At 43.0% G+C, this 24,695-nt stretch overlaps 1 pseudogene; it reads right to left on the bottom strand.

Moving 5' to 3' along the window:
• Nucleotides 1–18,738: 18,738 nt before the first annotated feature.
• Gm46078 lies at nt 18,739–23,829 on the bottom strand (annotated as a pseudogene).
• Between the last annotated feature and the right edge of the window lie 866 nt (nt 23,830–24,695).

Raw genomic sequence — 24,695 nt, 5'->3', positions numbered from 1 at the left:
TATAATAATAAATCTTAAAGAGAGAGAGAGAGAGAGAGAGAGAGAGAGAGAGGTATTTGTCCATGTGTATAAACATAATAATTAGAATGTAGTTTAGCTCCACGTCAATTTATCTAAACAAGAGTGAGTTCTCCTGTAGGACCTAAGACCTTTGTCTATAACAGGCATACATTTCTTTCTTTAAAGTGGTCCTCAACTCCAATTCAAGAAAGGATTGTATTCCCCTTAAAGTTATGCAACCATTGCATCAATGGGCACAACATGACTAGGCAGGTTAGCACTGTAGGATTCACAAGTGCCTAAGATCATTGATACCTTTCTCTCCAGGAACTATACAGCTCCGTTTGGCATATACAAGCTAGCCAGCACCAAAGTTTCTACCTCTCTTCCAAATCAATTTCTCTATGGCTTTCATCCAAAATGAGTGGTACCTTTACCAATAGGGTCTTATTATGTAGTTCTAGAAGGCAACCAAGAGGAATGTTAAAATGCTGGAAGCCTCTAGGGCCTTTTCCATATCCTGTGGTGGTATAAGAGATGCTATGAGGCTACAGAGATCTGTATAAAAAAAAAAGCTAGAAATACGAACACAAAACATATTCCAGATAGATTTGGTGGTATCCACCTCAGTCGCAGCATTCTGGAAACTGAGGAAGAAGATTCACAAGTCTGGGGGCAGCCTGGGCTTGAATAGCAAAACCTGGCCTCAAAGAAAAGTGCTCAAAATAAAAGAAAGAAAATAATGTTTCCAATCACTCCCCATGAATCTTGCATCTGAAGCCTTCTATCACTGAGCAGGAAATTTGTCATTTTTATTTCCACATCTCAGAAACCTGAAAGTCAACATGTCTAGACTTGAAATTGTTATGTTCTCACTGAAAATATTCTCTTCTTTTTTTCCCTTCTCTCTAGGAGGTGGCGCACATTAACAGCTCCTTGGGAACATCATTGACTCTCTCCATCTGCCCACATCTAATCACTGTGTTGTGTTGATCTTCTGTGTTAGTTATCTCTTTTAATAAACATTTACTAAGTGATACTATGTGGAGGCTGGATTCAAATGGAAAGATGCAGAGCCCACTCAAAAAGACTCCTTTCGAGATGATAATGCAGGATGAAAGAACCATGTTGGCTGTGTCATAGAACAATGGGCATTTATATTAATTTGGAATCTAACTAAGTAGTTTTAAAAAAAAGAACCTTCAAAAACAATGCACTGGGACTAAGTAATTATAATGACCCAATTCTTCTAATAACTTTTTACTTTAATAAGCTAACAAACTGTGTTTTTCTGATTCTTATTTTTCCATCTACCCTCTCCTAATCCTTTCCCCCTCCTCCATTGTATGTAATTTTAAAAACAAACCATCTCCTTGCCCATTGCCACATCCTGTACTCTAACCTCTCTGGGTTCCTATAGCTCCAACTCAATCAAGACCATCCCCAACCAGGGGAATCCAGGAGCTGTGGTCCACCTTCAGCAGCCTCTTTCTGCTAGTTTCTCCAAGCTGTTATCTTCCACCCCAGCTGCTCTCTTTCTTCTCTTGTTCACCTTAGCTCTGAGGATGAAAAACACTTGACAGTTTTATTATTTTAAAACTAGCCAGATAACACAAATGCTGGGTGAAGAATTTCCTGCCCTAATCTTATCAGCTAACAGCGAGTTCCTGCCAATCTCCTTAGCCCAGGCCCAGGGTGGAAGCTATATGTCCTAAGTGCCTGAGGCCTTACATGGCATTAGTGCTCCTTGTTACAAAGCTAAGCTGAAAAGACCTCCTCTCTCCCTGTGTCCCTTCTCTTCCCCCAGGACCTAGAAGTTGCACCTTTCTCTTTGCCCAGCAATTGGCTTCTGCCATCTTTACTGACACAATCAAGAACCAATTAAGAAACCAGATTTTAGTATCATCTAGTCCCCCCAGGACTCCAACACAGTCCCCAATACCCTCCCCAAGCCCAACCCCAGTTCTTGTTTCTTTCATGCCCATAGCGTCCTTTTGTCTCCTTTTCACACAATGTTACATTCCATTGGTCTTCTTTCTGTAATTTTAGATTTTGCCCAAGATTGCACTTGTATGTGTGTATATGTGTGTATGTGTTTGTGTGTGTGTGGGTGAGTGTGTGTCTATGTGTGTGTATTTGTAATAGGTTAGTATTAGAGTATGAGTGAGAACATATGGTTTTTGTCTGTCTTAACTTGTTTGACCTTGCTTAATATTATAGCTTCTAGATATACCACTTTGCTGTAAATTTCATGATTCAATTTTCTTCATAGCTGACTATATCCCAGGGTTATATGATACCACATTTATCCATTCATCTGTGCATAGACATCTAGGCTGGCTATAGTTCCTGGCTATTATGCATAGAGTGGCAATAAGCATGGGTGTGCATGGGTCTCTGTGGTGAGATACAGAGTCCATGTACTCAGGACCGATAGAACTAGGTCATATGTAAGTTCTAGTTTTGATTTTTTGAGGAACCTCCACACTGGTTTCCAATAGCAGATATACTAATTTGCATTCCAACCAGCTGTGAATCCAAGTTCCCCTTTGCCCCATCCTATCCAACATTAGTTGAATAATGATCCAAGTCTTTAGGGTTGGTCATTATATCAATTTGAGGGGTTTAGTAAGTTCTTAAGAAATGTGCCCTACTGCTTTTCCAGATTCTTCTCAAATTACTTGTTACAAAGCGACCCCATAATGTAACCCTCTGTATTTGGGACATGGAATACTTCCTGCAGGTCCATTATTAACAGCTTGTTCAGATTCAGTCTCCTGGGGAAACATAGGAACTTTACGGGGTAGAAGAGATGGTTCTGGGCTTAATGGTGATTATGCTTGTGCTTCCTCCAAGGGCAAAGAAGAAGCCCAGATCACTTTGAGCAGGTGCTTTATGTTGTGTGACATAACAGGACTGCCCTTTTCCCCAGATAATTACTTCCAAAGAAAAAAAAATGGACTCATCACAGAAAATTTTAAGAGAAGCAACAAGGTATTTAGGTATAATGGCCTTATTTTGAAATCATGTATTATGGAGACAAAAACTAAAGGAAAGTCATTCTTCCAAAAGCTGGTTACCATTCTCCAGCCTGGCCTAGAGCCTCAAATCCAAACTATGTATCGAAATGTAATCTAACTTCCTAAGGAATGAGCTGCCTCTTTTCCAGAAACATCTCCAATTACTTGCCACAGAGTGACCCAAATGTTATCTTATTTGGGATCTGGAATACTCTAGAAAAGTCCACATTTTAACAGCTTGTTTCAGCTCTGTCTACAGGGAGGCAGTGGGGTCTTTGATAGGTTGGATCTACCGAGAACCCTTCAGGTCATGGGAAGTATGATTGATAAGAGTTGTAACATCTTGTTCTCTCCTGCTTCCTCTTTTCCCTTCTGGCTATGAGGTAAGTTTTCCTCTGTCATGTCTTTCTCCCATGGTGTGCTACAAAGCATCCATAGTTAATGGGACAAATGCTCATGAGTGGAAACATCCAAACTGTGAAACAAAATGAGCTTGTTTTCTCTCTACATGCCAGTGGTTCCCAACCTGTTGTAGTGACCATTGGAAAGTACATATTCCTGATGGTCTTAAGATCTAAGACACTGCTCGGTAGCAAATATATAGTTATAAAGTAGTAGGAAAAAAATTAATTTATGGTTGGGAGTTCCTAAAACCATTGGAAATTAAATGCTTACTGATGGTTGAGACCCACAGGTTGAGAACCTCTCATGTAGGCTGCTTGTCCTGGGTATTTTATTTATTTATTTATTTATTTATTTATTTATTTATTTATTTATTTATTTTATTATTATCTTTAATCTTTTTATAGTTGTCATAATCCCTATCAAGTTCTTCCCTCTGACATTTTATCATCCCATTCCTCCTTGCCCCTGTCTCCAAGAGGATATTCCCACATCCCCACACATGGCTATACACACACACACTCATACATACACTCCCCCCACACACACACACACACACCCTACTAGGACTCTCCATTCCCTGGGGCCTCAAGTCTCTCAAGGGTTAGGTGCATCTTCTCTCGCTGAGGTCAGACCAGGCATTCCCCTGCTGTATATGTGTCATGGGCCTCGGACCAGCTGGTATATGCTGCCTGGTGGGTGGCTCAGTTTCTGAGAGATCTCAGACATACAGGTTAGTTGAGACTGCTAGTCAACAGTGACAAAATTCTACGAAATACAAATGACACTGCTACTTACACCTCATAGAGTTTCTATCCACTGCACCATTGAAAACACTATTTTTTACAGTCTAGATATTAGCCTTCCAGGTCCACAGACTCCCAACACTGAATGTACAATACCTCTGGACCTTTAGACTTTTATCAGTGGTTGTCAAAATGTGGCCCAGGTACCAACAGTACCAACATGACCTGGGAATATGTTAGAATTTTAACTTCCTGGGCTCAAAAGTTTACTCTGACTGTCTGGCAGGAGGAGGGCATAAGTCCATAAATACTTTACTTTTATTATTTTTTTGATATGATATATTTTGATCACATTTTCTCCTCTCCCAACTTCTAGATCCTGTCTGCCTACTCCCATACCTTCATACTTTTCTTTCAAAAATACACCCCAAGAAACAAAAAAGAGACAAAAACAAATAAACAAACACAACGAAAAGACCAATCAGGCAAAAACGCCAAAGCACAAAGAAGTAAATGTCCATTCAGTTTATTTTGGATAGGCCAAGTAATCCTGGGCATTTGGCTGGTCCTGGTGTGTGGATGATATACCCAGTAACACTGTAAGATATTCTGCTTATTACTGTGCTGTAGAAAGACAATCATCAATGTCACTTAGCTACAAACTCTATGACCTATAACAGTGACCTGCCTTCATGACATACTGGTACAAAGGTGTCACAAAGGTCATGGGAATAACTAACCATTTTCTGATTGAATTTAAGATCTACTGTGTGAGATGGAACCTATAACTGACAGTGCCATAGCAATAAAATGACTCCTATAACAGTGCTGTCCACAGATCAATGTTTTATTCAGCCTTCATCAGAGAAGCTTTTGCAGTAGATAGTAATTAATGCATAATTCTATCTTGCCAAGCACTGGTTGATTCCTGTGGTTAAAAAAAAATGTGACAAGCACTGTTTTCTTAGCCACTGCTCTGTTGTTGTGAAGAGACATCGTGACCATGGCAACTCATAAAGGAAAGCATTTCATTGGGGCAGGGGGACTGTTCAGTTTCAGAGGCTTAGTCTATGGTGCTGGTACAATAGCTAAGAGCTATATCCTGATCCATAGGCTGAGAGAGGAGAGAGAGACAGAGAGACAGAGAACAGAGAGACAGAGAGACAGACAGAGACAGAGAGACGGAGACAGACAGAGAGAGAGAGAGGTTGGGTGGCATGGAGGGAGGAAGGAAGAAATGGAGGTGGGGCTGGCATGGGCTTTTGAAACCTCAAAGCCCACCCAACTCAAAAGTTTTCTTTAGCAAGGCCACATTCTTAATCCTTTGAATTAGCTCAACTCCATTCCCTGGTAAACAAGCATTCAAATATATAAACCTATGAGGGCCAGTCTTATTCAAACACCACAAATGTATTCCAGCAATTCACACAGTGTGTTTCATAGACCTCAGCTTCTACACCACCTGGGAATTTATTAAAATCCCAGTTCTCCCATTGGTCTATATAACCATTCACAATATCTAGATGTTCTTGTAAAAATCAGTATGTGTGGTTTTGTGTGTGAAATATTCAATAAATAAAATATTATCACTTAAAGATTATAGTCTAATAAGTGCCCAAGTGATTTTCAGTCTAGGCAAAGGTTGAAATACACTGTTGTATTAGGAACTTATCTCTTAACCATGAAAGAAGTCTAGAAGCACCTAAATGTAGAAAGATGTATTTGGCTAAAGGCCTATGAGACACAGTCCACCAGTATAGGGAAAGTTCAGTCGTTGAAGTGGCTTAATCTCTGGCTTGGCTAAAAGAGTGTTCCAACAGAATAGTGTTTGTTTATATAGCACAAGGCAGAAAACAGATTTAACCTACACCTAGGGCCTGGGGGTGCACACTAGATCCCACATCAAAAATATTCCTTGACTTCTCAAAGCAGTGTCCCTAACTGGGAGCAAATTGTCAAGACACATAATTCTATGGGGAAAATTTTTATACCTACATCCAAAGGGGGAGAAAAAGCAATTACATTAAAATACTGTTTGTCGTTGTCATCACCATCACCATCACCATCATCACCATCTTGTGTGTATGTACACACACACACACACATACTTTTGTGTACATGGGCTCAGAAAATAAATTTCAGAAGTCAGCTATCTTCTCGCACCTTGGATTTTGGGTTTCAAACTCAAGTGACCAGGCTTGCAAATCAAGCACTTTCATGTAGTGATACATTTTGCTGACCCTTGTCTCATTTTTGTTCCGGAACGAATGTGCTTGAACCCTTCATGACCCAGTTCTTTCTAATAAACTCATTTCATTCCATCACTGGCCTAATTTGTCCAAGTGATGCTAAGGTCCCTGATGCTAGTGCTTCTTCTGACAGATCATTTCCTCCCACAAAAGAATATTTCTCTGGAAAGACTAATAGCTTCCCCCAAGGATTTCTTTATAGCAAGCAAAGCTTTGCCTCTGCTATAGTGCTTAGGGAAATAGAGTTTTTCAAACTGTATGCAAATGGCATTCATGAGTCTCAACACTGACTCAATGAGAACACACTGTCAATGATTTATGGATAAATGAAATAATCAGAAAGAAATGTCACTGTGTGAATGAGTTGGGTTGGACTCAGCTTTGAAAATTGTATGTTATGATGTCACCTTTTCAACAGAAAGAGAAAAATGTAAAAACAAATACATGCAAAGAAAGGATGAATTATGCTTCCAATTTTTCTTTCTACAGAGAGATTAAGTGGAGAATGTGGATTCAGAGTAACTAGGGCTAGGGCATTGTCACTCACTGGGAGTAGAAGACTTTGTTATGAAGGTCTGGAGACCAGCTTTGAGATCAAGCATCAGATAATTACAGGGAGGTGAAACAAAAGACAATCTGTTCTTAGTACAAAGGCACACAGCATGGAAATGTTAGCTCTCCTATGTATACTAATGATACAGTTACCGCTAATCACAAGTACTTTTCTAAATAACAATCACTTTGTAGGTTCATAGATGGCTAACAAATATAGCCAGTCTACTTACCTTTATCAAAGTTTTCAGAATGTGGAGGGACTCTGATGAATCAGACTCACTAGGCTTACTCCTGAATGCTTATGAATCACTGCCTTACCTGGGTCTGTGTTCCTTCATCAGAATTATCAGCACACATTATACATTCCTGGCATCATGAGCAACCAGAACCAAAAGTAAATTTGTATTACTGAAATTTTATTGAGAAAGCATGTGATGGAGAGACTTGAGGCTGAGAGAGAGGTGAAGAGAGAAGGAGGGGGGTAGATTTCTAAGTCCTGATCAGTATTTCAGTATATTCATTTTCCAAGAAGACAGTACCACTGGATGCTGTCTTTAGTCCACTGCCAACGTTCTTAACTGCTTGACGTATCATTTTTCAGATTGCATAATAACTTGTGCCTGATAATTTTATGTCAACTCAATGCAAGTTAAAGTCATCTGAGGGTAGAGAAACTCAATAGAGAAAATACCTCCATAAGGTTGGGTTGTAGGCAAACCTGGATGGTATTTTCTTAATTTGTTATTGATGTGGGCCCAGTCCACTGTGCATGATGCTTTCCTTACTGCTCCTGGATTCTAAAAGAAAAACAAGAGTTTTCCAGAGCTGAGAAGCTAAAGACAGTTCTATAACATCACATTTCCAAAGCATCACTGGGCTTGATTGGTAAAGCAATAAAGTGTGTTTTATTCCAGAAGCATATAACATCACAGGTAATACCACCATTCAGAAAACTCTAAGCTAGAAGGCACCATTCTGTCTTATAACTAAGTAGTCTAGCATGACTATAAATGCAAACCTGTCTACTCCGCTTATGCTGATGTTTTGTGCAGACTAGAAGAAATGTGTGGCATGAGATCAACAAAGAAGTAATTAAAAGCAAAAAAAGCTCTTAAATACAGTAAATGAACCTGAGAACACAAACTCAGATCTCCATAAACTAGAATTATGACTCTAGGGCCATGGTTTATTAGCATCTGTTTTTTGGGAAAGAATGATTTTCTTTCTAAATAACACTACTACATGAATTAACAGCTTCCAAAGGAACTATTTCCTTAGGTCTCATCCAAAAAAAAAAATCTCATTGATCTTTGGTGGAATCTCAGTTATATAAGTAGGAAGTTATTTTTAAAGCCTTACCAGATGCTACAGTTCCTCCTCATTTCCCCCACATGGATATGCACTGTTTATTTAGAACTAAGCCAAAGGCTAGCTTTCAAATAAGAATGTTTTAGCAGGACTCCTGATAAACCAAGGGGGCAGATTTTATGCAACGGATCTGTAAATATTCCTTTGGTTTTATTTCATGACTGGTGGTTTCTGAGCTACAGGCACATATAAGCGAGCAATTTGCTTTCATTCTGAAATTGACAACACGGTTTATTTTTAATTCAAATCATTTTTATAGTTTCTCTAGTGAGACTACAAGCCTACCACATCATTCTGTCGGAGAAAAAGTAAAATAGCCCATATAGTCAGAAATAATCTCTGATCTCATAAATATGGTAATTGAGTTACTCAAAGCAGAGCTCAAATTTAAAAGAATGTACTGCCATTCTGTATCTAAGGCTTGAAGAATTCTAATGTTTTCTATAGTTCGGTGTTAAATTTTGATCAATACTAGCAAAGAATGTTAGCAAGGATCTCAGTTAGCATGTCTCTTTGAGAAATTCTCTGAATTATTAGGGAACAAATCAAAGATGAAATGTCAAAACAGTATAGACTTGTCTCTGTTCCTCATGTGTTCTTCCCTATTAGTCTTAGCACCTTGAACAGTAACTAGGAGGTATTTAACAAATGAAAAGTCTAGGACAATATACTTCAGTTAGCAGATGGTTTTCACCTTTTGAAGCAATTACCTGTAGACTTTGTTTTTTCTAAACCTACTTTATTTAGGGTTCTTGAATGCTTCAACCTCCCGTTTAGCCCACTAACCAGAGGTAAGGGAAAAAGAAGGTTTAGGTTAAGGGGGTTGTGGGACTCTTTAGAATTAGTTCTGTGAAGTTTTTTTGGCACATTTCTCTCTATGAAGTGAAGACCAGCAAAGGCCAGCAAAGCATTGCACAGCTAGTGAAGATCAGGGAAGACCATCAAAGACCAGTGAAGCACTGCACAGTGTAGTAATGCAAGAGCGCCCTCTCACTGTTTATGAGATTCCATTTACCCTCATTCCTTACATCATATGTCCTTTCAAGTGTCTACTCCAGCAAAGCATCGCATTCCCTCTCATGTGTGTGCTTCAGAAAAACACCACATGCCCTTTCACAAGACAGCTTCCACAAAGCATCACATGCCACAACTGAGTTTCCAAAGAAACCATTCCTCCTTTCCTTTCTCTTAAGTCAATTACGGGAAAAAAGCTAGTGAGTATCCTTGCCTGTATCACTTTCCACTATGAAGTTTTGTTATGTCATCTGTTACTGCCTCAGGCATTTATATTGTGATTAGTGTATACTATCCTCATACAATAATGGAGTATTTCCATATAGAAACACCAAGATTAAAGTTTAGTATGTTTTCATGTAAACTCTAGTAGGTCTTACTTTTTAAAAAATGTAAATAACTCATGGTTTAAAATATTCACACGCCTCTATAGTGCTTAGAACAAATGTCAACTTCCTCACCAAAGTCTATGAAACCCACTGTTGGGTTTATGCTTTAAACTTATTCTCCAACTAGTCTTCTTTGGCCTCTAGAATGTCATTTGTCAGCACTCTAGGTAGTCAGCTTTGTAAAAACTGACCTGATAGCTTGTATCAAACCAGTTCTCTGTTGTAATAGTTATGAGAATTGATAGAAAATATCAATCTTTTATTATTTTTTTATTATCTTTTACAGTCCAGTTACTATGCCCCCTCCCAGTCCACTCTCCCACAGTTCCTCATCCCATTCTTCCTCCCCTGTCTCCAAGAGGATTTCCCCACCAACTTCCACTGCACCCCAACCCCAGTCATGCCTTCCCACTCACTGGGACCTCAAGTCTCTCGATGTTTAGGCACATCTTCTCCCAATGAGGCCAGACCAGGAAGTCCTCTGCTGTATATGTGTTAGGGGCCTCAGACCAGGTAGTGTAGGTAGTTGGCTTAGTGTCTGAGAGATCTCAGGGGTCCTGGTTATTTGAGACTTCTGGTCTTCCTATGGGGTCACCCTCCCCTCTCAGCTTCTTCTAGCCTTTCCCTAATTCAACCACAGGGGTCCCTGACTTCAGTCCATTGGTTGGGTGTAAGTATCTGCTCTGTCTCAGTCAGCTGCTTGTTGGGCCTCTCAGAGGGCAGCCATGGTAGACTACTGCCTGTAAGCATAGCATAGCATCAGTAATAGTGTCTCAGAGCCTCTCCTTGAACTGGTCCAAGTTGGACCAGACACTGGACCACCTTTCCCTCAGTTTTTTTCTCCATTTTTTTTATCCTTATAGTTCAAATATTAACCCAAGCAAGGTAACTCAGACCCTAAAAGACATGCATGGTATGTACTCACTAATAAGTGAATATTAGCCAAAAAGAAGTACAGAATACATAAGATATAATCCACATAACTCAAGAAGGTTAACAAACAGAAGGGCCCAAGTGAGGATGCTTCAATTCCACTTTGGGGGGAGAAGAAAACAATCATGGGAGGCAGAGGGAGGGAGGGAGGGACCTGGGTGAGAGAAGGGAGGGGGAAGGGAAAAGAGAAACATGATCATGTATAGATGGGGAGAAACAGGAGAGAAGCCCTGAGGGCCAGCAGAATGAATGGAAATATGCAACCTTAGGGAGGAGGGGGGATCCTCTAGAAAGTACCAGAGATCTGAGAGAAGATAGACTCTCAGGACTCAAAGGGAAGGACATTACAATGTCCTACAGTGGGGAGAGGGAACATATAGAGCCCACCTCTAGTAGAAAGATGGGGCATCAAGTGGAAGATGGGGTTGCCATCCCACAATCAAAAACTCTGACCCAGAATTGTTTCTGTAAGAAATACCAATCTTTAAAGATACCAAGATGAGTCAAAATTAGCACAAGTTAAAAGAATTTCTCAAATAACAAACCTGTGTTGGAGGAAATATATATTTTTAAGATTTTACTCCCATAGCACTTGCCAGTATAACTTCAAAGGTGGATAAAATTCAACCAACATGACATTAGCTTCAGGAGGTTAAGAAGAGAATGGAAAACTGTTACTGAGTTGTGGAAAAATACAAGTAGGAGACTGTTACACAAGTAGAGAACTCTAAATTCAACCTGAAATGCTTGTCAGACTTTAGGCTTTTAGGAGGATACTATGCTACAAGTAGCCTTGTGGAAGAAAGCAGACACTTTAAAGATGGACTGCAGGGAACTCTAGATTTAAGAATTAGGATTCTGTCAAGCCAAAGTGATTGATTGGGGTTTTCATTAACATCACCAGAGTAAAATGTTCTAGAATTAAGGGCAATGAGTTGAGACTATATAATCTATGAATAATTTAAATATCTGGTACAGAAAACATACTCTTCAAGGGAAGTAATTGGACCTAAAATATTGTAAGAAACCTATACAATGTCTTCTAGTTTTGACATATAAACAATTTCAGAAAATACAATCATCAGTCAATGGAAAATTTATAGACAAAATACAAACAATATGCTAGGATTAATAGGCAGATTCAAAATATTTTTAATAATCCAAAGACATTTGAGAGAAAATAATGTGTAGACCATGTAAAAAGATCAAGGAATGTCTGAAGACTGTAGAGATCATTTTTAAATGAATATTATGAAATTTAAAAATACAGAATAAAATTCAGGTGGATGATATGCATTGTGGATTAGATAAATAGAAGAAAACAGAAGGGAACTTGAATGTCATCAAAAGAATGTATCCACACTAAAGCATAGATGAAACATAATAGAAAAGATAATAAACAGTGGCCCCTCTGAACTCAGAATAGCATTAAATGATGTAGGTAACCCATAATAACTAGAGTCTCAAGGAAAACTGAGGGAGAAATGGGGCAAATTTGTGTGTGTGTATGTGTATGCCATGATATATGCATGTGGTGTTTGTTTACACATCTGTTCTGATTTCAATTCATTTGGATCTGAAACTTTAAACATTCAACAAATAACCACAAGCAATGTTGTTCTAGAGGTGATGGCTGGATTCTGCAGGGTAACTGTTGGCACCTATGAACTGTAATCAATGGGAATCAAGTCTCTTATGAGTACGCAGATGTTAATTAGGGTCTAACCTTAGCTCCAAATCTTATTGAACCTCAGGTTCTTCCCACATCTTCTGGATCCATTGGTTCAAGTCCAGAGTTTGCTAGTAAAACAGCTGGCAGCTCAACTAATACTAATAGTATCCTGGAAGCCTAAATTTTACAGACCCCTTGAAGAGAACAGAGCAGTGTGACTAGTGTAGCCTAGCTCCAAAATCATGCAGGTGCAACCACAGAAGTAACGATGCCTCAGAATTCTCAATAGAGAATAGCAAGACCCCTTTCTTCTTATCCAATTTCTTCTCCATTTACTCTTAATCCTAAAAGAACCCTCTGTCTTATCTCATTCCCCTCTGAAATGTAGCCCAGAGAGCATTTTTTTCTTTTCTCTGCAATGAAAAACATAAGTCCCAGATCAAGAAAGTGTCTATTTACACTTTGTGTAATTCAGGACCACCCCGTTTTTGAAAATTAAAATTCATCTAGTGACTTCACTGTCAAAGGCAGAAAGGGAATCATTTGAATGTGATGCTCAAGGTCCTGCAACCCTAATACTTAGCAACTAAGAGCAGAGAGAAGACAAAAAAATGGGGAAAGTCCATTTTAAAACAATTAACTGACTGCTGTGTTACTTTTTAATCTTATTTTTCAGGGGTTAAGCAGATTAGTATCTGTCTTTGCATTCTTATTCCAGAAAATTCTGACTCTCCTTTAGATGCAAAGATTGCAGAAAAAGCTGATGGCAGATGGAGGAGGATGGAAGAGGTAGAGGAAGAACAAACTGTGGTCTTGTCAACAGTGATACTATTACTGAATATTCTACACTTGTGACTGCTCAGTGTGCACAGAGTGCAAGGTCTGCCTCCATTCCAAGATCATTTGATGGTTAGTTTAGGACTATAGAGTTTTCAGACTAACAAAGGGTGTGGCTGTGGTCCGAAGGTTTTCAATATTGGTTTATGAAAGTGACCTCCCTTTTCCACATTTCCATGAAGCTGTCACCAAATCAAATTTAAGATTACCGGGTAGAACTATAAATTCTTGGAGAAAATAGGAATTCAGTCCAGAAATGTAGCAATGTAGTCTATTCATTTTTTAAATATTTTTTTACTACAAATTTTCCTCAATTACATTTCCAATGCTATTCCAAAATTCCCCCGTACCATCCCACCCATTCCCCTACCCACCCATTCCCACCTTTTGGCCCTGGCGTTCCCCTGTACTGGGGCATATAAAGTTTGCCTGTCCAATGGGCCTCTCTTTCAAGTGATGGCCTACTAGGCCATCTTTTGATAAATATGCAGCTAGAGTCAAGAGCTCCAGGGTACTGGTTAGTTCATAATGTGGTTGCACCTGCAGGGTTGCAGATCGCTTTAGCTCCTTGGATGCTTTCTCTAGATCCTCCATTGGGGACCCTGTGATCCCTCCAATACTTGCCTGTGAGCATCCACTTATGTGTTTGCTAGGCCCCGGTCTAGTCTCACAAGAGACAGCTATATTAGGGTCCTTTCACCAAACACTTGCTAGTGTATGCAATGGTGTCATTGTTTGGAGGCTAATTATGGGATGGATCCCTGGATATGGCAGTCTCTAGATGGACTAAATAGTCCATCCTTTTGTCTAAGCTCCAAACTTTGTCTCTGTAACTCGTTCCATGAGTGATTGTTTCCAATTCCAAGAAGGGGCAAAGTTTCCACACTTTGGTCTTCCTTCTTCTTCAGTTTCATGTGTTTTGCAAATTGTATCTTATATCTCAGGTATACTAAGTTTCTGGGCTAAAATCCACTTATCAGTGAGTACATATCATTTGAGTTCTTTGGTGATTGTGTTACCTCACTCAGGATGATGCCCTCCAGCTCCAACCATTTGCCTAGGAATTTCATAAATTCATTCCTTATAATAGCTGAGTAGTACTCCATTGTGTAAATGTACCACATTTTTGTATCCATTCCTCTGTTGAGGGGCATCTGGGTTCTTTCCAGCTTCTGCTTATTATAAATAAGGCTGCTTTGAACATAGTGGAGGATGTGTCCTTCTTACCAGTTGGGACATCTTCCGGATATATGCCCAGGAGAGGTATTGCTGGAGCCTACAGTGGTACTACGTCCAATTTTCTGAGAAACCACCAGACTGATTTCCAGAGTGGTTGTAAAAGCTTGCAATCCCACCAACAATGGAGGAGTGTTCCTCTTTCTCCACATCCTTGCCAGCATCTGCTGTCACCTGAATTTTTATGTTAGCCATTGTGACTGGTGAGGTGGAATCTCAGGGTTGTTTTGATTTGCATTTCCCTGATGATGAAGGATGCTGAACATTTTTTCAGGTTCTTCTCAGCCATTTGGTATTTCTCAGGTGAGAATACTTTGTATAGCTCTGAGTCCCATTTTTTAATGGGATTATTTGATTTTCTGGATTCCACCTTCTTGAGTTCTTTATATGTATTGGATATTAGTCCCCTATTTGATTTAAGATAGGTAAAGATCCTTTCCAAATTTGTTGGTGGCCTTTTTGTCTTATTAACGGTGTCTTTTGCCTTGCAGAAGCTTTGCAGTTTCATGAGGTCCCATTTTTCAATCCTCGATCTTACAGCACAAGCCATTGCTGTTCTATTCAGGAATTTTCCCCTGTGCCCATCTCTTCGAGGCTTTTCCCCACTTTCTCCTCTATAAGTTTCAGTGTCTCTGGATTTATGTGGAGTTCCTTGATCCACTTAGATGTGACCTTAGTACAAGGAGATAGGAATGGATCGATTCGCATTCTTCTACATGATAACCACAAGTTGTGCCAGCAACATTTGTTGAAAATGCTTTCTTTTTTCCACTGGATGGTTTTAGCTCCCTTGTCAAAGATCAAGTGGCCATAGGTGTGTGGGTTCATTTCTGGGTCTTCAATTCTATTCCATTGGTCTACTTGTCTGTCACTATACCAGTAAAATGCAGTTTTTATCACAATTGCTCTGTAGTAAAGCTTTAGGTCAGGCATGGTGATTCCACTAGAGGTTCTTTTATCCTTGAGAAGAGTTTTTGCTATCCTAGGTTTTTTGTTATTCCAGATGAATTTGAAGATTGCTCTTTCTAATTCGTTGAAGAATTGAGTTGGAATTTGGATGGGGATTGCATTGAATCTGTCGATTGCTTTTGGCAAGATAGCCATTTTTACAAAGTTGATGCTGCCAATCCATGAGCATGGGGGATCTATCCATCTTCTGAGATCTTCTTTAATTTCTTTCTTCAGAGACTTGAAGTTTTTATCATACAGATCTTTCACTTCCTTAGTTAGAGTCACACCAAGGTATTTTATATTATTTGTGACTATTTAGAAGGGTGTTGTTTCCCTAACTTCTTTCTCAGGCTGTTTATTCTTTGTGTAGAAAAAGGCCATTGACTTGTTTGAGTTAATTTTATATCCAGCTACTTCACCGAAGCTGTTTATCAGGTTTAGGAGTTCTCTGGTGGAATTTGTAGGGTCACTTATATATACTATCATATCATCTGCAAAAAGTGATATTTTGACTTCATCTTTTCCAAATTGTATCCCCTTGATCTCCTTTTGTTGTCGAATTGCTCTGGCTAGGACTTCAAGTACTATGTTGAAGAGGTAGGGAGGAAGTGGGCAGCCTTGTCTAGTCCCTGATTTTAGTGGGAATGCTTCCAGCTTCTCACCATTTACTTTGATGTTGGCTACTGGTTTTCTGTAGATTGCTTTTATCATGTTTAGGTATGGGTCTTGAATTCCTGATCTTTCCAAGACTTTTATCATGAATGGGTGTTGGAACTTGTCAAATGCTTTTTCCACATCTAATGAGATGATCATGTGGTTTTTGTCTTTGAGTTTGTTTATATAATGGATTACGTTGATAGTGAAAGACCCCCGAAGGGAGACCCTCACTCAAGCCTCGGGACAGCCGCGGACCCAAGAAGACACTGAGACCGAACTCAAAATGTTGAAGGCAAGATTTAATAAAGCAACAGCATGAAAGCACATAGACCAGAGCTCTGGGGTCGAAACTCATACACCTAGTGGTGTAGAGGAGAATCGACGACCAGCCAAATTTTTCACAGGCTTATATAGGAAAACTCAAGGGGGGAGAGCGGGGTAGGGAAAGTACAAGTTTACATAACTAAGGGGTTCTGCCAAGGGACAAGGGGTCATGTCCTATTATTTGGCAATGTATCCGGTTCATTCTGAGGTTGTTCCAGGAGGCCCTTATCTCAAAAATGTTCTTGGAACAGTCTTTAGTTGGGAGGGTTCGAACTCTAGGGTGAGGAGTTCAGGAATGCATTCTGGGATGAAGAGTTCAGGAGTGTTCTGGGAACACTCTCTAGATGGGAGGGGTTGGGCTCTGGGGTGAGGAAGAGTTCAGTAATTTTTTATTCTTCATTCCCCACTCTTTTTAGGAAATAGCTCTAATCTTAGAGCGAGTTTTCAACCTCCTGAAGGACCCGATATTGTTGCCTTAGTACCATAACCTGTACTGCATTTATCCTTTCTCTAATAAAAGCTACTAACTTATTAAGGATGCAGGGGCCAAAAGTAAGCAAGAGTATAAGAGTAATCAAAGGTCCTGCTATGGTGGAGAGGAGAGTGGTGAGCCAAGGGGACTTATTAAACCAGCTTTCGAACCATCCTTGTTGGCTTTCTCTTTCTCTTTTACGTATATCTAGGCGTTCTCTAAGTTTGGCCATAGAATCTTTGATTACTCCTGAATGGTCAACATAAAAACAACATTCTTCTTTTAGGGCAGCACAGAGTCCTCCTTCTTTAAGGAATAATAAGTCTAATCCCCTTCTATTCTGTAGCACCACTTCGGACAGGGAAGTTAAAGATTCTTCTAATTTGGTTATAGACTGTTCTATAGTTCTAAGATCAACATCCATAGCTGCACGTAGTTCTTCATAGTATTGGGGGGTCTTAATTAAGGCAGCGGTTCCTGTACCTACTCCATCCGCTACTCCTAATCCTAATAGAACTGCCAAAGTTAAGGTAACGGGCTCTCTTCTCCAGCGGACCTGATGCTCAAATTTGTCTAAAAAGGAGCTATCATCATGATACAGGAGTCTAGGAATAAGCTGAACCAAAATGCAGAAATCTTTGGAACTATTAAAAACAGACATAGACACACAAGGAGTGAGACCGGTATTGCAAGCCCATACTGTGTCTAAGGGGGGCACTAGATACTGACCACTTTTGCTAGACTGGATGTTCTGGGTCTGATTACAGAGTTGCCCTTTATCCTGAGGTACCTGGCCCAAACAAAGCCCTCTTCCTGAAACTGCTGCTAGAGTCAACTTTCTGTTTTCTCCCCAAAGACATTGAGAATGATCTGAAGTAATATTATAAGTCCTGATCTGAGCTATTCCTTCATAATAAGGGGGGCTAGAGGTATAGCATAACCAGCATGATTGAGTCATATTAGGGTTAGTTCTATTTAAAGCTTAAAAAGCTCCCTGGACTAGACTGACCAGACGGTTCTCTGTACCTAGGGGCGGTGGGGAAGCCAAGGTAGGCTTTATGAGGGAAGTATTAGTCCCTAGGGAGGGTACCACTATGTTGGGCTGTGGAGTTGGTGGAGCTGGTACGGCTGGGACCTTTGGGGGAGCCGGTACGACTGGGGGGCCCTGTTCTATAAGGACCTTGTTGGGCCCAACGGGTGTCACCGCTGGGTCTCTCACTGTCAGCCTGATCGTGAAAATGAACCCAGGATCTCTTAGTGGAATGTATACTCGCCAACCCCACCTATTTCCTTTAAGCCAACTTAGACGGTGTTGTTTCCCTTTCTCTGTGAACTTTATAAGTAGGGGGTTGCAGTATTTACCTTTGCATGGTCCTGGGGGGCTGTTTTCAAAAGCGCACCCATTCTCTGGATATTTATAGGAGTTTCTTTCTCCTTCGTTTGACTTATCATAACCACTTCCTCGTTTTACCGTGATTAGGTCCCAGTCAGAGGAGGGTTTCCAGTAAGCTTCCCCTGTCGTTTCACATGTCCATTTACCACAAAAGTAATCTGATGCCCCCCCGCATTCTTGTTGAAGCCTCTTGCTCTGACCCTGACCAGGGCAAACATAAAAATGTGCAGCTCTAAGATTAGCTCGGTAAAACTGCCCCGAACACCCATATGTGCTCCCTATCCCGTTTGGGACACACCGCTCTTCAGGGGGTGGGTTACTAAGATCGGTATGATCGGGGAGGTCCAATTTGGGGGATCCTGCCACTAACTTACAGATGTCAGGTGTGAGATCAGGCCACTAAGTCCAGAGGGGATGGACTGCAGTGGTTGCCCATACAATGTTTCCCTCCTCATTAAGCACTTCCCAAGACTGTTGAATTGGAGCATGAGGGTTATGGTTCCCTAGGCTCAGGGTGGCGCCTGCGGCGCAAACGAAGCTTAAGAGGATTGTCAGTGGCTGCCACTGTCCAATTGTCTTCGTGGTTTTCTTCATCTTGACTGGCGGCCCTCTTGACGTGGGAGGCGTGGATCCAGGAGGCAATCCCGTCAACTTTTACCGCAGTAGGGGTTGTCAGTAACACCAAATAGGGTCCCTTCCACCGTGGTTCGAGGCTGCCGGTTCGATGCCGTCTGACCAAGACTTTGTCTCCAACTCGGAACCCGTGGGGTACTGCGGTGGTCCCTGGGGTATAGGCTGCCTTCAGTTGGTCCCAAATCTGGGTCCTAATCACTTCTAGGGCCTTTAAATGAATAAGCAAAGAGGAGGGTAAGACAGGGTCAGAGTCGGAAACCAATGTTCCACCAGCTTCCATTAAGGGGGGAGGTCCTCCATACAGAACTTCAAAAGGAGTGAGCCCGAAACATCCAGGGGTGTTTCGGGCTCGGAAGAGCGCAAGAGGAAGGAGAGCCACCCAGTCTTTCCCGCCGGTCTCAATGGCTAATTTAGTCAAGGTCTCTTTTAAGGTCCTATTCATTCTCTCTACCTGTCCTGAGCTTTGAGGGCGGTAAGCACAGTGTAATTTCCAATCGATGCCCAACTGAGTGGCCAAGCCCTGACTTACCTGGGCAACAAAGGCTGGTCCATTGTCGGACCCGATTACCTTAGGGATTCCAAATCTTGGCAGGATTTCTTCAAGGATCTTCTTGGCCACAATCTGGGCAGTCTCAGTTTTAGTGGGAAACGCCTCAACCCATCCTGAAAAAGTGTCTACAAATACTAACAGATACTTGTTACCATACATTCCAGGTTTAACTTCAGTAAAATCTACCTCCCAATACACTCCAGGACGGTCTCCCCGTTGTCTCTTTCCAGGTTCTTTGTAGGCTCTAGTCGCATTAGTGAATGCACATGGTTTGCAGGAGTCTATAATCTTTTGAGCCACTGACTTCAGGTTGGGGACTTGGTATCGGGAATTTTTAATTAGTCTCATCATTTTTTCAACTCCCAGGTGGGTGAATTGGTGTAGTCCTTTCACAAATTTTATTCCTTCTTCGGGAGTCAATTCTATTTTCCCTTCAAAAAAGTATGGGAGGGGATCACTGGTCCACAATAGCTCTTTTATGTTATACCTCTCATCCTCAGGGCTTTTGGGCGGATCACCGTTTTCAGTTAAGATCATGGCCCCTTGAGCAACTTGTTTTGCCACTGAGTCTGCCATTCGGTTGCCCTTGGCCACCAAGTCTTCTCCTCTTTGGTGGCCGGGGCAGTGGATGATGGCTACCTTCTTAGGTGCATGTATAGCTTCCAACAGGGCCAGAATTTCTTCTTTGTTTTTAATGTCTTTACCAGCCGAAGTCAATAGCCCTCACTGCCTGTAGATGGCCCCATGGATGTGTGCGGTAGCAAAAGCATAACGGCTGTCAGTGTAGATGTTAACGATCTTACCTTTAGCCTCTCGGAGGGCTTGTATAAGCGCTATAAGTTCAGCCTTTTGTGCTGATGTTCCTTCAGGCAAAGCGCTTGCCCAAATTACCTTTTTCCCGTCCACCACCACAGCTCCAGCCTTTCGCTTCCCCTCTATCAGGAAACTGCTGCCGTCCGTATACCAACTGGGAGCTCCAGGCCAGGGTTGGTCAGTCAGGTCTCTTCTGGTCCCAGTTTCTTCAGCGAGGATGTCTGTACATTGATGTACTAGGACGGAATCATTTGTTAGAGGGAGAAGGGTAGCTGGGTTGAGGATGGCAGGGGGCGCAAAGGTTACACGCTCATTTAGCAGCAAGCTCTGATAGTGTGTCATTCGGGCATTTGTCATCCATCTGTCAGGTGGCTGCCGCACGATACTTTCCAAGGCATGAGGGGCTACAACAGTCACCTTTTGTCCCATTGTCAATTTGTCAGCATCTTTGATCAGCAGGGCCACTGCCGCAATAGCTTTCAGGCATGTGGGCCATCCACTAGCAACGGGATCTAATTTCTTTGACAAATAGGCTACAGGTCTCTTCCAGGGTCCCAGTGCTTGTGTCAACACTCCCCTGGCTACGCCCGCTCTCTCGTCCACATATAGGACGAAAGGCTTAGTCAAGTCTGGTAATGCTAGCGCGGGGGCAGTCATTAGAGATGACTTGATAGCCTCAAAAGCTCTTTGGTGCTCTTCTTTCCACTCAAAAGGAAACCCTTCCTTAGTCAAAGGATATAGAGGTGCCGCTAGGGTTGCAAAGCCTGGAATCCAGAGTCTACAAAAGCCAGCAGTCCCGAGAAACTCACGTACCTGCCGTGGGGTGGTTGGCGAGGGGATCATCATAACAGTCTTCTTCCGGGCTTCTGTGAGCCATCTTTTACCCCCTCGGAGGGTATACCCCAAGTAGGTTACCTCAGTTTGACAAATTTGTGCCTTTTTAGCCGAAACTCGATACCCCAAGTCACTCAGTTCTGCGAGGAGCCTCTCAGTTCCCTGGTGACACAGCTCCTTCGAGGCCGCCGCGACCAAGAGATCATCCACATACTGTAGTAGGGTAAGCTGAGGGTTTCGAGCGCGAAAAGGTACGAGATCCCGATGGAGGGCCTCGTCAAACAGGGTGGGGGAATTTTTGAACCCCTGTGGTAGCCTAGTCCAGGTTAGTTGACCAGTCTGTCCGCCCTCTGGGTCCCTCCATTCAAAGGCAAACAGGAGCTGACTCTTAGGGTGCAAGCGCAGGCAAAAGAAGGCATCCTTTAAGTCTAGGACTGTATACCATGTTCTCTCAGGTGGAAGAGAGCTTAATAAATTGTACGGGTTTGGGACTGTGGGGTGAATGTCCAGGACCCTTTTGTTAACTTCCCGGAGGTCTTGCACCGGGCGATAGTCATTGGTCCCTGGTTTTCAAACCGGCAGAAGTGGTGTATTCCAGGGGGACTGACAGGCCACTAAAACTCCTTGGTCTAGCAACCTCTGGATATGAGGCCGGATGCCCTCCCTAGCTTCCTTGCTCATGGGGTATTGTCTTACCGAGATGGGGGTGGCATCAGCTTTAAGTTCTACCACAACCGGAGGCACTTGTTTAGCCAACCCCATTCCTGCTTGTTCTGCCCAGACATTGGGGAACGCAGTTAGCCAGCCTGAAGAGACTGCATTTTTGGGTTGCTCTTCATGCAACCGATACTCTTCCTCTGTGTTGAGGACAAGGCAGGCAACGGGGGCTTTTCCCCAGCTTACTTGTGGGCCTTCTGAAGTGAATTGGACTTGAGCCTTTAGTTTGGTTAGCAGATCGCGCCCCAAGAGGGGAGCAGGACACTCAGGTATCACCAGGAAGGAATGGGTCACTATGTTCTTGTTTATCTGTAGGGCTCGTTCGGTCGTCCAGGGGTAAAATTTACTACCAGTGGCTCCAATCACCATGGTCTTTTTAGAGCCTAGCTTGCCTAGGGGGCTAGTGAGTACTGAATGCTCTGCTCCGGTGTCTATCAGGAAGTTGACGGGAGTCCCCTCCACGGACAAAGTTACCCTAGGCTCAGGGAGGGGGTCTGAGCCCCGACTTCCCTAATCATCTTCTAGGGTCAGGACCTTGGATCGCTCCCGTTTTTTAGGGCAATCTCTAGCCCAGTGTCCTTTCTCTTTGCAATAGGTGCATTGGTCTTTTTCCAGTGGTATCTTTCTGCCACCTGGCGGTTTCACTGCCCTGTTGCCCAGGAGCCCTATTTTACCTTTTCCTGACTGTCTATCATTTACAACTGCGGCCAAAATTTTACTCAAATTTCTTTCCTGACGGCGATCCCGTCTATTTTCCCTCTCCTCCATTTCTTTCTTCTCTCTCTCCTGCCTCTCTTCTTCTGTTTCCCTCTTATGATAGACTTTCTCTGCTTCTTTTACTAAATCTTGGAGCGTATGATCTTGGAGCCCCTCCAGCCTTTGCAGCTTTTTCTTAATGTCGGGAGCTGACTGACCAATGAAGGCCATGGCTACGGCAGCTCTCTGCCCCTCTGACAAGGGGTCAAAAGGGGTGTACCTCCTATATGCCTCCATTAGACGCTCAAGGAAGACTGAGGGTGGTTCAGTCTGCCCCTGCAAGACCTCTCTTACCTTAGCCAAATTGGTGGGCCGTCTAGCGGCTCCTCTGAGACCTGCCACTAGAGTCCGGCGATAGACAAGGAGGCGTCCCCTACCTTCCACGGTGTTGTAGTCCCAGTTGGGGCGGTTCAAGGGGAAAGCCTCGTCCACGAGGTTAGGGAGGGCAGTGGGTGTGCCGTCCTCTCCCAGAACATTTTTTCTCGCCTCCATCAGGATTCTTTCTCTTTCTTCTGTGGTAAAAAGAACCTGCAAAAGCTGCTGACAATCATCCCAAGTGGGTTGATGGGAGAACATAAGTGACTCAAGGAGCCCAGTAAGCCCAGAGGGGTTCTCTGAGAAAGGAGGGTGGTTAGTTTTCCAATTATATAAATCAGAAGAGGAAAAAGGCCAGTACTGTAAAGGAATGAGATCATTGGGTCCTGGCGCTGGCCCTCCCACGTGTGCTCTAAGTGGTAAGGCAACTGTTGAATCCGGCCCCCCTTCCTCCCTGGGGCTTCGGCCTCGTCGGCTCCGAGTTCCCCCCGCCGGTCCCTGTGCCCCTCTCGCTATTGGTCCCTGTGGTGGGGCGGCTGCAGGTGGCTGCTGGGGCAGGGGATAAGGGGGAGGTTGGGAGTCCAACCAGAGGAGGTCGTCAATCTCTGGATAAATCTTGGGGGGAGCTGACGGGCTGGACTTTCCGGCTGCATCAGACTGGGCAACCGCGACCGTCAGTTTCGAAGAATTTGGGGTCCAAGGCTTGACCCACGGAGGTGGGAATTGGACGAGATTCTGCCAGGTCACAATGTAGGGGATCTGATCAGGGTGACCCCCTTCCTCCTGAAAAACAATTCGCCTGACGGCGGCGATTAGTGACAAGTCAAAAGCACCTTCTGGTGGCCAGCCCACTCCAAACATCGGCCACTCGGAGGCGCAAAAGGTCTGCCACGGACCCTTTCTGACCTCCACCGACTGGTTGTGGGCTCTGACCTGCACCTCCTTCCAATGCTCCAGAGTTAGAGAAAGGGGAGTGGACACAGATTGTCCCATTTCTAGAATAATAGTAGACACAACAAGAGCGAACACGAGACTAAGACAAAAAAGAAACCAAAAGCGGCGGCGACTTCGCGTCGACCACAAGCAACTCAGAGAATCAGATGGCCTTTCTAAGGCCGGCCGATTGAGACCCTCTGCACGAGGTGGGACTCGAACCCACGATCTCGCAACAAGGCATGAGGTGGGACTCGAACCCACGATCTCGCAACCCCAGATGGTCTCTTGGCCTCCAAAGGGGTCCACCAGGCGTCCCTGGTCCTCCCCTGTTCCTCCTGGGATGTCTCCCAGGGCGAACGGACGGTGGACACCTGGACACGTCTATCCTTATCCACCCCGCGTTCCCTCTCGGAGCGCGGTCTCACTGAGCATCCGCAAAACCGAAACTGCGATCGCACCAAACTTAGAAACAGAACACAGACACCAGACCAAGACAGGTCAAAGAATCTTACCTTAAAGTGGGTCTAGGGTCTCTGGGTGGTCGCGCTGATCCTGGACGAGCCCCCAAATGAAAGACCCCCGAAGGGAGACCCTCACTCAAGCCTCGGGACAGCCGCGGACCCAAGAAGACACTGAGACCGAACTCAAAATGTTGAAGGCAAGATTTAATAAAGCAACAGCATGAAAGCACATAGACCAGAGCTCTGGGGTCGAAACTCATACACATAGTGGTGTAGAGGAGAATCGACGACCAGCCAAATTTTTCACAGGCTTATATAGGAAAACTCAAGGGGGGAGAGCAGGGTAGGGAAAGTACAAGTTTACATAACTAAGGGGTTCTGCCAAGGGACAAGGGGTCATGTCCTATTATTTGGCAATGTATCCGGTTCATTCTGAGGTTGTTCCAGGAGGCCCTTATCTCA

The sequence above is a fragment of the Mus musculus genome, chromosome 1, assembly GCF_000001635.26.
Source record: "Mus musculus strain C57BL/6J chromosome 1, GRCm38.p6 C57BL/6J".
Taxonomy (NCBI): Eukaryota; Metazoa; Chordata; class Mammalia; order Rodentia; family Muridae; genus Mus; species Mus musculus.
This window is presented reverse-complemented; position numbering and strand designations above follow the sequence as displayed.